The following is a 13,808-nucleotide window of genomic DNA, read 5'->3' as shown; positions in this document are numbered from 1 at the left end:
GAGGAGACTATACAGTTATATTTAATTGACTCTCCTGCGTTTCCAGTGGTGTTGGGACTTCCCTGGTTAATATCTCATGACCTCAACATTTCATGGCAACAGAGGGCTCTCAAGGGATGGTCTGATCAGTGTGTGGGGCGGTGTGTAGGTGTTTCCGTAGGGGCAACGACGGTAGAGAGTCCGAACCAAATGCCCACAATGCACATTCCTCCTGAGTGTGCCGATTTGGCAAGCGCCTTCTGTAAGAAGAAGGCGACTCAATTACCACCTCATCGACAGGGGGATTGTGCGATAGACCTCCAGGTTGGCGCTGCGCTCCCTCGCAGCCATGTGTATCCTCTGTCTCAGGAGGAGACGGCTGCTATGGAGACATACGTCGCCGAATCCTTGAGACAGGGATACATACGGCCATCCACTTCTCCTGCGTCCTCAAGTTTTTTTTTGTGAAGAAGAAGGATGGGGGTTTATGCCCGTGTATTGATTATCGTGGTCTCAATCAGATCATTATTAAATACAGCTATCCTCTCCCTCTGATTGCTAGTATGACGGTGTCATTACACGGGGCGCGCTTCTTCACAAAATTGGATCTCAGGAGCGCTTACAATCTGGTGCGCATTCGGGAGGGAGATGAGTGGAAGACAGCATTCAGTACCACCTCGGGTCACTATGAGTACCTCGTCATGCCATACGGGCTAATGAATACTCCTTCAGTCTTCCAATCATTTGTAGACAAGATTTTCCGGGATTTGCATGGACAGGGGGTAGTGGTGTATATTGATGACGTTCTGATATACTCCGCTACACGTACCGAGCATGTGTCCCTGGTACGTCGGGTGCTGGGTAGACTGTTGGAGCATGATCTGTATGTGAAGGCAGAGAAATGTCTGTTTTTCCAGGAGTCCATCTCCTTCCTGGGACACCGGTTGTCTGCGTCAGGGGTGGAGATGGAGATTGACCGCGTTTCAGCCATGCGTAATTGGCAGACTCCAACTACAGTAAAGGAGGTGCAGCGTTTTTGGGGTTTTGCCAATTACTACCGGAGGTTTATCCGGGGTTTTGGACAGGTAGCAGCTCCCATTACCTCCCTGCTAAAGGGGGGCCCGGTGCGTTTGCAGTGGTCGGCTGAGGCGGACAGGGCGTTTAGTCATTTGAAGGACCTGTTCACCTCAGCTCCGGTGCTGGCACATCCGGATCCCTCTTTGGCGTTCCAAGTCGAGGTGGATGCGTCCGAGGTGGGGATCGGTGCTATACTGTCTCAGCGCTCGGGCACGCCTCCAAAACTCCGCCCCTGTGCTTTCTATTCTAAGAAGATCAGTCCGGCGGAACGCAATTATGACGTGGGGGACAGGGAGCTGCTAGCTGTTGTCCAGGCCCTGAAGGTGTGGAGACATTGGCTTGAGGGGGCTAACCACCCTTTTCTCATTCTGACTGACCATTGTAACCTGGAGTACATCCGGGCAGCGAAGAGACTGAACCCTCGTCAGGCTAGGTGGGCCATGTTTCTTGCCCGGTTTGTCTTTAAGATCACGTATATCCCAGGGTCACAGAACGTTAAGGCAGACGCCCTGTCCCGACGATATGACACAGAGGAGAGGTCCATTGAGCCCACTCCCATACTACCGGAGTCTTGTCTCGTGGCACCAGTGGTGTGGGAGATCGACACGGAAATCGAGCGGGCGTTACGTACCGATCCTACTCCCCCAGAGTGTCCAGAGGGACGGAGGTACGTACCGCTCGAGGTCCTTGACCGACTGATTTATTGGGCTCACACGTCACCCTCCTCTGGTCATCCTGGTATTGGTCGGATGGTGCACTGTCTTAGCGGGAAGTACTGGTGGCCCACCTTAGCTAAGGACGTGAGGGTTTACGTTTCTTCCTGCTCGGTGTGTGCCCAGTGTAAGGCGCCTAGACACCTGCCCAGAGGGAAGTTACAACCTCTCCCCGTTCCACAACGGCCGTGGTCTCACCTGTCGGTGGATTTTGTCACAGACCTTCCCCCCTCCCAGGGGAATTCCACGATCTTGGTCGTTGTGGATCGGTTTTCTAAGGCCTGCCGTCTCATCCCTATGCCAGGTCTTCCTACAGCCCTACAAACGGCCGAAGCCCTGTTTACTCACGTTTTCCGGCACTACGGGGTGCCTGAGGACATAGTGTCTGATCGGGGTCCCCAGTTCACCTCTAGAGTGTGGAGGGCGTTTATGGAATGTTTGGGGGTCTCGATCAGCCTTACCTCGGGTTTTCACCCTGAGAGTAATGGGCAGGTGGAGAGAGTAAACCAAGATGTGGGTAGGTTTCTGAGGTCCTACTGCCAGGACCGGCAGGAGGAGTGGTCGGGGTATATTCCCTGGGCAGAGATAGCCCAAAACTCACTCCGCCACTCCTCCACTAATCTCACTCCTTTCCAGTGTGTGTTGGGCTATCAGCCGGTTCTGGCACCCTGGCATCAGAGCCAGATCGAGGCTCCTGCGGTGGATGAATGGTTTCGGCGCTCGGAGGAGACATGGAACGCTGCGCACGTCCATCTGCAGCGGGCCATCAGACGGCAAAAGGCGAGCGCCGATCGCCACCGCAGTGAGGGTCCGGTTTATGCACCGGGAGATCGGGTCTGGCTCTCGACCAGAAACCTGCCCCTTCACCTGCCCTGCCGGAAGCTGGGCCGGCGGTTTGTGGGGCCATTTAAAGTCCTGAGGAGATTGAACGAGGTATGTTATAGGTTACAGCTGCCTGTTAATTATCGCATTAACCCCTCGTTCCATGTGTCTCTCCTCAGGCCGGTGGTAGCTGGTCCACTCCAGGAGAATGAGGTACGAGAGGCCCCTCCGCCCCCACTAGACATCGAAGGGGCTCCGGCGTACTCAGTCCATTCCATCGTGGATTCGAGGCGTCGGATGGAGGGTCGCAGTATCTCGTGGACTGGGAGGGGTACGGTCCGGAGGAACGGTGCTGGGTCCCTAGGAGGGACATCCTAGATCCCTCCCTGTTGACAGAGTTCCACCGGAGTCACCCGACTCGCCCTGCTCCGCGTCCTCCTGGCCGTCCCCGAGGCCGGGGTCGGCGCACGGCTGGAGCCGCGCGTCAAGGGGGGGGGGTACTGTCACGGATTCTGCCGAGGCTACTCCTCCTCCTTGCTCGGGCAGGCTTCGGCGTTCGTCGTTCCCGGAGTACTAGCTACTGCCGTTCGATGTTATTGGTGTTTGTTTAGTTTTGTCTGTATTGTTTACACCTGTTCATCATTATGTTTATTGTTTCCCTTATATTACCCCTGTCTCTCATCAGGACATTGTGTGTGATTGTTTTTACCTTCATGGTTGTCATTTTAGTGAGCGGGTTATTTCCTCCCTGCGTGGAGTTATTTCTGTGTTCTTTTGGATCCTATTCGGATTAAAGTACGTATCCGAGAGTTCTGTGTCCTGCGCCTGACTTCTTTTACCGCATCTCACGACAGTCGTGACAGAAACAATGACTGGGACAAAGTGGGACAAAATCCCCCCTGAGATGTGTGCAAACCTGGTGGCCAACTACAAGAAACGTCTGACTTCTGTGATTGCCAACAAGGGTTTTGCCACCAAGTACTGTCATGTTTTCCAGAGGGGTCAAATACTTATTTCCCTCATTAAGATGCAAATAAATTCATAACATTTTTGACATGCGTTTTTCTGGATTTTGTTGTTGTTATTCTGTCTCTCACTGTTCAAATAAACCTACCATTAAAATTATAGACTTGATCATGTCTTTGTCAGTGGGCAAACGTACAAAATCAGCAGGGGATCAAATACTTTTTTCCCTCACTGTATCTGCCCTGTGGCACTCTGGGCGTTGTATTCAATTACAGACAATGTGTCCTCGTGGTCTGATATATGTCAGTCAGACAACGGAAAAATGTGACAAATATTTTTGTTGTTATGCTTTGAGAGTCATTTGAAAAATGCCGGCTGTTTTATTTTTGTTTTGATCTATTCTAGGGGTAAGGTGGGGTTGCAGGGCGGACTGGTGCAGGCAGCTAAAGAAGATCAAAAGCTCTCTGTTTTCAAAGCACCTCGCTCCACGATTGATGTCTCCTGTTTCTCACAGCTATTACAAAGACAACTGAAACGGCACACTTTTACTGGCAACTAGATTTAATGCCGTTACCATAACTCTGGTGTTGGGAGGTAAAGGCCCACTCATGGTTTGCATCCCAAATGGAACCCTAATTCCCCCTTTCGGCCCTTGTCAAAAGTAGTGCACTATATAGGGAAGTGGGACGAAGTGGTCCGTTAACCGCAACCCTGTCCTCCTCGTGTGAAAACACTGATTTTTTCTGCCTGCCATGAAGACATTAATAGCAGCACAGTGCACCTGTCTGTGCCACTGTTCAGTGAAACAATAGCCTGGTTAAAGAAGCACCACACCCATATCAGACCTGGGTTCACATTTAGCTGGGGTTGATTGAGCTTGCCTGGTGCCTTGGAACCAAGGGAATAGTTCCACATTTTCAAATCCAGCACATCTGGCACTCCAGGCAGGCTCATTCTAACGCTTACATTCCAAATACTTTTTGAACCCAGGTCTGATTCTCACAGATAATACTAAACCCAAGCAACTTAATATGAATGACTGTGGCGTAATACAACATTTACATACAATACAATGTATTATTATTTACTTTTACTTGTTGTGATCTTGCAGTGACAGTATTACAGCGACAGTATTGTAGTGGGCATAATATTTATAATGTATGATAAATACCTCACGTAATAAGACTAAGCAAATAAATCATTTCACATCACGTATATTTAGTAAACCAGACGGCACGATTCGTGTTTTTAAAATTCATGGATAGCCAGGGGCACACTCAGGGGAACACTCAGACATAATTTACAAACAAAGCATTTGTGTTTAGTGAGTCGGCCAGATCAGAGGCAGTAAGGATGACCAGGGATGTACTCTTGAGAAGTGTGTGAATTGGACCCTTTTCCTGTCCTGCTAAGCATTCAAAATGTAACAAGTACTTTTGCGTGTCAAGGAAAATGTATGGGGTAAAAAGTACATAATTTTCTTTAGGAATGTAGTGAAGTAAAAGTTGTCAAAAATATAAATAGTAAAGTAAAGATACCCAAAACATTTTTATTTAAGTGGTACTTTACAAAACTGCACACACCCTCAGACTGTCTCTCACCATGGCTTTCTCTGCTCCAGCCTCCAGTCTGTTTGAGTGTCTGCAGTCTTATCAGCTGGTCTGCAGGGTGCAGGTTAGGGCTTCTGCTGAACACCTATCACGTGTGTTTGTGTGCATCCATGTGCGCTTGGGTGCCTGTGCGTGTCTGCACTGTGGTGACATCACCCGGCAGGGTTATCCTCTTCTCTTCAGAAGTGCAGCTGGCTGTCTCCTGTCTCTCAGGGGGTTGGTGGGGAAGCTCTCCATAGGATGTTGTGGTCCACAGGGTCAGGCTTTTCACAGATCAGCCCCTGGCCTATCACATCCGTTGGTCTGCAGCATGTTTGTGTGCATGGGTTAGGGCCGGAGTCGGGCTTCACACTTCAAATCACACACACGCACGCACGCACGCACGCACGCACACACACTCACACACACACACACACACACACACACACACACACACACACACACACACACACACACACACACACACACACACACACACACACACACACACACACACACACACACAGACACACACACACACACACACCAGTGTTGCTTCTGTCCCTCTCTCTCTTCACTCAAACCAGGGACTCTCTGAACACATCGACAACAGTCACCCTCGAAGCATCGTTACCTACCGCTTCACAAAAGCCACAATCAATCAGTGACCTTGAGCAACTGAGGTCGCATGCACTCATGTACGCACAAACACACGCACACACTTTGAAGACTTTGAACCCTGATGACATGTATGCAGACTCCAAAGCCTATTCATACATGCTTTATCGTTCTTGTTATTATGTACGTATTTTCCAGACCATTCTGCAGGAAGAGCATATCCCCTATAAGGAAGGGTTAGCTCGCTTGGAGCAGAAATGGGGGACAGTAAAGTATGCTTGTTAATTTTTGAATGCAAATGTATATTTGACCATCAGTCTTAAGAGAAGGTGCTAGAGGCAGCATCATCAACATTTTGAAAGCATTTTTGCATCCAAATGGCGCCTATTCCCTATATAGTGGACTACTTTTAACCAAAAGTAGTGCACTATATAGGGAATAGGGTTTCATTTGGGACGCACTCATTGATTTATGCCTTGGCCATCTTCTCCCTCTAAGAGCACTCGTTACTCTAAGTACCATCTTATCGAGGGAGAAAACCTGTTTGTATTCACGGCCATGGCCATGCTTTATACATGCGTAAATTAATGCATATATCACTCGTGCGCCATTAATGTCTATGAGTTAGTGGTGGAGTGGACAACAAAGGTGTGTGTGTGTGTACAGTACATCATTACTGTGTGTATAGTACTATTATAATGCAGGTTGGCACTCAAGTATTCTTCCAAACCTGGAGTATCTGCATTTAATAAATGTATAGAACATCTTCATGCATAATGAATTGACATGAGTAACTAGTATGATCACATAGCCCATTCTTGTAAACATTCTTGCAAACCTTCTATGCATGGCATTCAGATGTTTTTCGTTATGGTATCTTGTGCCTTGTTATGGCAGGCTTGAAACTCAGCAACCAAAAAATAAGCATTTGCCCATAATGGCGCCTGAAGAATGTAAACCATTTTGACGTTGTTTGGGCTGGATTGGCACGTTTCTAGATGATTGTGTTGGTGTAAGGAGCTTTAAGAGCCTAGAGCTGGCTTGACACATGCCAGAGGTAGTTTACTGCTGGTCTGTCTGGGTGACAAGCATAGATAACACACTGTGGAGAATTGGAAGAGGTATGTATGGGATGGCAGCCCCTGCCACAAGTCATGTTTGAGCCAAAATGGCTACTGAGGCTGGTGGGAACAGACACGTACCTTTCCGCCCAGGGACCCAACAGTAACAGTCAGGTGGGAGCAGAGAGATAAGGGGTTGGGAGGGTGATGTGGAGTTGTGAGAGAGAAGGTTGGGGGAGAGAGAGGAGAGAAGAGGGGAGAGAAAGAGAAAGAGAAAGAGAAAGAGGATGTAGGTGCAAATGTCCTTTTCACACAGAGACAAACAGGGCTGAGACGATGGGAATTGTTTTGGAGCGATTGATATGTAGAAGATATCTGATGGAGACAGGTGGCCAGGGAATCAGTGTGTGTTTGTTAGGGTTTATTAGAACACACTCTTTATTAGAACATACTCTTTATTAGAACGTAATCTTTATTAGAACACACTGTTTATTAGAACACACTCTTTATCAGATCAAATCAAATCATATTTTCCACATGCGCCAAATACAACAAGTGTAGACATTACAATGAAATGCTGACTTACAAGCCCTTAACCAACAATGCAGTTTTTAAGAAAATAATAAAAAGTGTTAAGTAAAAAATAGATAAGTATAAAATAAAAAATAGCTAATAATTAAAGAGCAGCAGTAAAATAAAATAACAGTAGGGAGGCTATATACAGGGGGTACTGGTACAGAGTCAATGTGTGGGGGCATCGGTTAGTCGAGGTAATTGAGGTAATATGTACATGTGGGTAGAGTTAAAGTGACTATGCATAAATAATAAACAGAGTAGCAGCAGAGTAAAAAAGGGGGACGGTGTGGGGGTGGGGGGGCACCGCAAATTGTCCGGGTAGCCATGATTAGCTGTTCAGGGGTCTTATGGCTTGGGGGTAGAAGCTGTTAAGAAGCCTTTTGGACCTAGACTTGGCGTTCCGGTACCGCTTACCGTGCGGTAGCAGAGAGAACAGTCTATGACTAGGGTGGCTGGAGTCTTTTACAATTTTTAGGGCCTTCCTCTGACACCGCCTGGTATAGAGGTCCTGGATGGCAGGAAGCTTGGCCCCAGTGATGTACTGAGCTGAATGCACTACCCTCTGTAGTGCCTTGCGGTTGGAGGCCGAGCAGTTGCTATACCAGGCGGTGATTCAACCAGTCAGGATGCTCTCGATGGTGCAGCTGTAGAACCTTTTGAGGATCCGAGGACCCATGCCAAATCTTTTCAGTCTCCTGAGGGGGAATAGGCTTTGTCGTGCCCTCTTCACGACTGTCTTGGTGTGTTTGGACCATGATAGTTTGTTGGTGATGTGGACACCAAGGAACATGAAGCTCTCAACCTGTTCCACTACAGCCCCGTCGATGAGAATGGGGGCGTGCTCAGTCCTCTTTTCTTTCCTGTAGTCCACAATCATCTCCTTTCTCTTGATCACGTTGAGGGAGAGGTTGTTATCCTGGCACCACATGGCCAGGTCTCTGACCTCCTCCCTATAGGCTGTCTCATCGTTGTCGGTGATCAGGCCTACCACTGTTGTGTCGTCGGCAAACTTAATGATGGTGTTGGAGTTGTGCCTGGCCATGCAGTCATGGGTGAACAGGGAGTACAGGAGGGGACTGAGCACGCACCCCTGAAGGGCCCCCGTGTTGAGGATCAGTGTGGCAGATGTGTTGTTACCTACCCTTAGCACCTGGGGCGGCCCGTCAGGAAGTCCAGGATCCAGTTGCAGAGGGAAGGCACAATATTATTAGAACACACTCCTTATTAGAACACACTTCTTATTAGAACACACTGTTTATTAGAACACACTCCTTATTAGAACACACTGTTTATTAGAACACACTCTTTATTAGAACACACTGTATATTAGAACACACTCTTTATTATTATTATTAGAACTCACTGTTTCTCCTACATACAAACACAGACGCACACATGCACGCACACTCTCTCTCAAATGCTTGCTCGCTCTCCATCTCCCTCTCTCTCTCTCTCTCTCTCTCTCTCACTACTCACAGACACTCTCTCGTTCTCACACACACTGCACTCACATCAGATAATGACCTGCCAAAATACGCATACACACTGATTCCTATGGGGCGATATGGTGCAGTGGGACAGCTATGCAAAACTCACTGTTTCTCTGGCCACCAACAACATTTATGAAGTCAGTCCCTACTCCTTATACAGTGAGGGAAAAAAGTATTTGATCCCCTGCTGATTTTGTACGTTTGCCCACTGACAAAGAAATGATCAATCTATAATTTTAATGGTAGGTTTATTTGAACAGTGAGAGACAGAATAACAACAAAAAAATCCAGAAAAACGCATGTCAAAAATTGTATACATTAATTTGCATTTTAATGAGGGAAATAAGTATTTGACCCCCTCTGAATCAGAAAGATTTCTGGCTCCCAGGTGTCTTTTATACAGGTCCCAGCTAAGATTAGGAGCTCTCCAAGGATGTCAGGGACAAGATTGTAGACCTACACAAGGCTGGAATGGGCTACAAGACCATTGCCAAGCAGCTTGGTGAGAAGGTGACAACAGTTGGTGCGATTATTCGCAAATGAAAGAAACACAAAAGAACTGTCAATCTCCCTTGGCCTGGGGCTCCATGCAAGATCTCACCTCGTGGAGTTGCAATGATCATGAGAACGGTGAGGAATCAGTCCAGAACTACACGGGAGGATCTTGTCAATGATCTCAACGCAGCTGGGACCATAGTCACCAAGAAAACAATTGGTAACACACTACGCCGTGAAGGACTGAAATCCTGCAGCGTCCGCAACATCCCCCTGCTCAAGAAAGCACATGTACAGGCCCGTCTGAAGTTTGCCAATGAACATCTGAATGATTCAGAGGAGAACTGGGTGAAAGTGTTGTGGTCAGATGAGACCAAATTGGAGCTCTTTGGCATCAACTCAACTCGCCGTGTTTGGAGGAGGAGGAATGCTGCCTATGGTGGAACAAGCTCCCCCATGACGCCAGGACAGCGGAGTCAAGCTCCCCCACGACGCCAGGAGAGCGGAGTCACTGACCACCTTCCGGAGACACTTGAAACCCTACCTCTTTAAGGAATACCTGAAATAGTATAAAGTAATCCTTCTACCCCCCCCTCCCCCACCCCCCCATAAAAACAGAAGAAAAAATGTGGTTGTCCCACTTGCTATCATAAATTGAATGCACCAATTTGTAAGTCGCCCTGGATAAGAGCGTCTGCTAAATGATGTAAATGTAAACGTATGACCCCAAGAACACCATCCCCACCGTCAAACATGGAGGTGGAAACATTATGCTTTGGGGGTGTTTTTCTGCTAAGGGGACAGGACAACTTCACTGCATCAAAGGGACGATGGACGGGGCCATGTACCGTCAAATCTTGGGTGAGAACCTCCTTCCCTCAGCCAGGGCATTGAAAATGGGTCGTGGATGGGTATTCCAGCATGACAATGACCCAAACCACACGGCCAAGGCAACAAAGAAATGGCTCAAGAAGAAGCACATTAAGGTCCTGGAGTGGCCTAGCCAGTCTCTAGACCTTAATCCCATAGAAAATCTGTGGAAGGAGATGAAGGTTCGAGTTGCCAAACGTCAGCCTCGAAACCTTAATGACTTGGAGAAGATCTGCAAAGAGGAGTGGGACATAATCCCTCCTGAGATGTGTGCAAACCTGGTGGCCAACTACAAGAAACGTCTGACCTCTGTGATTGCCAACAAGGGTTTTGCCACCAAGTAGTAAGTAATGTTTTGCAGAGGGGTCAAATACTTATTTCCCTCATTAAAATGCAAATCAATTTATAACATTTGTGACATGCGTTTTTCTGGATTTTGTTGTTGTTATTCTGTCTCTCACTGTTGAAATAAACCTACCATAAAAATTATAGACTGATCATTTCTTTGTCAGTGGGCAAATGTACAAAATCAGCAGGGGATCAAATACTTTCTTCCATCACTGTAGTCCTCGGTCAGAATGAGCATTTCGGTTGTGGATAAGAGATGCCAGCAGGTTGCAGAACGCATGCTGTGAGCTTGCCTATACCCACACACAGACAAACACTCAGCAGCCACTGAGAGAGGAAGACGGCGAGGGAGAGGGGGAGAGAGAGAGAGAGAGAGAGAGGGAGAGATAGAGAGAGAGAGAGAGCGACAAAGAGAGAGAGAGAGAGAGAGAGAGAGAGAGAGAGAGAGAGAGAGAGAGAGAGAGAGAGAGAGAGAGAGAGAGAGAGAGAGAGAGAGAGAGAGAGAGAGAGAGAGAGAGAGAGAGAGAGAGAGAGAGAGAGAGAGAGAGAAGGAGGGAGAGGGAGAGAGCGACAAAGAGAGAAACAGAGGGGACTTGTGTCTGGACAGTGGCAGAGGCAGACACACTAAAGGGGCTGATTAGTTAAGCAGGCAGCAGCAGCGGCTCTTTACTCGGCCCTCCAACTACCACAAAAAGAGAGACTCCCACTGCTAGAGCAACACTGCGGGGAGGGAGGGAGGGAGAGTGGTGGAAGCAGGTTGATGTTTATTGTCATAATAATAAACATCAACCTTCTTGTCCTGGAGGCAGAACCAAGCGATTTCCCCTTAGATAGGCCAGCTGCAAAGTCAAAATTGGCTATATTGTAAAAATTCCTGAAAACAAAACTTTGCTTTTTGGTCTTAATTTAAGGTTCGAGTTAGGCATTAGGGCTAGCAGTATGGTTAAGGTTAAGGTTAGGGTTAGGTTTAAAATCAGATTTTATGACTTTGTGGCTGTGCCAGCTAGTGCTCTGCAGAGCTGCCTCCAGAACAAGATTCATGACGAAAAGCACTAACCTGTCATACATGGAAGAGGAACATCTAAAGGTTGAAGCACAACAATAATAAGTTGTTTACAAAATATAACTTTGCAAACAGTGGCATTTAGAATGACATTTGTTGGAGGAAATATGTAAATATTGCAGCACATCTTACAACAACAACAATTAGCTGTTTAAATAACAGAATTGGCATACAGAGGCATTTGGCCCGGCGTTTGTTGAGGTTGGTGGATTTGAAAATGATTAAGGTTGGGCATTGCACTCTTTCTCTTACATACAAACACAGGCGAACCATACATTCCCATGCACACCTAACAATAAGCATAAACTGTTGACAATATAGAATTGTCAGACATGCATTTGGGCCAACATTCTTTAAGGTTGTTCTGTGGATTTGAAAAAATTGAAGTCGGGCATTGTTTCAGTTTCAGTTTCAAGTTTTATTAGCAGTATGTACAGGATACACATGGTATACACCGTCCAACGAAATGCTTACTTCTCGACAATGCAACAACAATAAGAAATAATAAAAATAAGAATACGAACATAACGTAAATGGCTCAGTAAGGAACCGGCAAGACGAGCACCCTCCTCAGCGCCGCCATCTTAATGACTAGTAGGGAAAAAGAGACAATGAACAAATGTAACAATTAATTGGAATGTAGTGATTCATATTCCTAACTGAGGTGTCCTTTGGTCTTTTGTTTTTGTATCCTTCCTCCTTCAAGCAGTATTATCCACCCGCCCACCAAAACACACTCACACACTCTCCCTCCGCCTTAATTAGACGTCCTCAAGATCTTCAATTACACTGTCAGAGGCAGGCACAATAATGTCAAGAAACCCTCTGCAATATTCGAAGGTAAAAAAAATAAGCAATTCTTCTCCAAGGTTACAGCGACACTGAGGGGGTTTATGAGTATACGCACACACAAACACAAACACACAGCAACACTGAGGGGGCATAAAAGCGAGGAGCGTTATGTTACCCCGTCGGACCGCTTTACAGCAAATGACTCGCCATCGCCGGTAGCTGCAAATTACCTTGGCCTCATTGGTCTCCATCTCTCATGACGGCTATACAGGCCTTGATGCAAAATGCGCACACACACACACACACGCACACACACACACACACACGCACACACACACGCACACACACACATCCTCCTGTTTCATATGTTTGACAGACTGCAGTTATGTCCCAAGCAGCTGTGTGGGAGCAGCTCTCAGCAGATGGAGCCCATCGAAACAACAATTCATTAGTCCACCGCTACCAGCTACCCATATCAAAGAGCTAATTGTCTCACAATGCTGGGAACAAAGCTTGTTTTTGCTTGCGAGAGATGGTTTTGGGAAGCCTGGAGGATCCAGAATGAACACTGCGTTCTGGATCCACCAGGCCTGGGAAGTCAAGCCTGGGAATCTATTTGTTTGAGAATGTTGTTGGCTGAACCAGGCAATAGCTTTTCAAAATAAAAAGGAGGAACAAGCATGTTTTATTCAGATGTTCTATTCAAATCTCACCTGAAACTGTCCCAAATTTTCCCTTGGAGGTTGCGTTGCAATCAAGGATGAAATGGAAGGACAGAGAAGATTTTTATTCAACCAAACGCCAGAAGTGAGGGACCTTGTCCTTCATTCAAATCATCTTATCAAATCAAATCACATGTTATTTGCCACATGCACCGAATACAACAGGTGTAGACCTTACAGTGAAATGATGACTTACAGGCCCTTAACCAACAATGCAGAATTTAAGAATTTAGTTTAGTAAAAAATAGATAAGTAAAAAATAAAAATAGCAAATAATTAAAGAGCAGCAGTAAAATAAAATAACAGTAGGGAGGCTATATACAGGGGGTACCGGTACAGAGTCAATGTGCAGGGTCACTGGTTAGTCGAGGTAATTGAGGTAATATGTACATGTGGGTAGAGTTAAAGTGACTTGTGCATTACAAAGATGAATGAACCTCTGAATACATTCATAACATGCAGAACTCTGCAGAACTCCCATCAGAGAATATTATCTCTAAGTGTATCCCAAGCATATTAACTTTCATCACACATAAACACACAGAGGGCAGAAAACCGACAAACTGGTTAAAAGCTATATGTAAACACATTATATATACAAAAACATCAGCAGGAAATATTATGTAC

The sequence above is a fragment of the Coregonus clupeaformis genome, chromosome 24 (genome assembly GCF_020615455.1).
Source record: "Coregonus clupeaformis isolate EN_2021a chromosome 24, ASM2061545v1, whole genome shotgun sequence".
Lineage (NCBI taxonomy): Eukaryota > Metazoa > Chordata > Actinopteri > Salmoniformes > Salmonidae > Coregonus > Coregonus clupeaformis.
Note: the sequence above shows the minus strand (reverse complement) of the source record.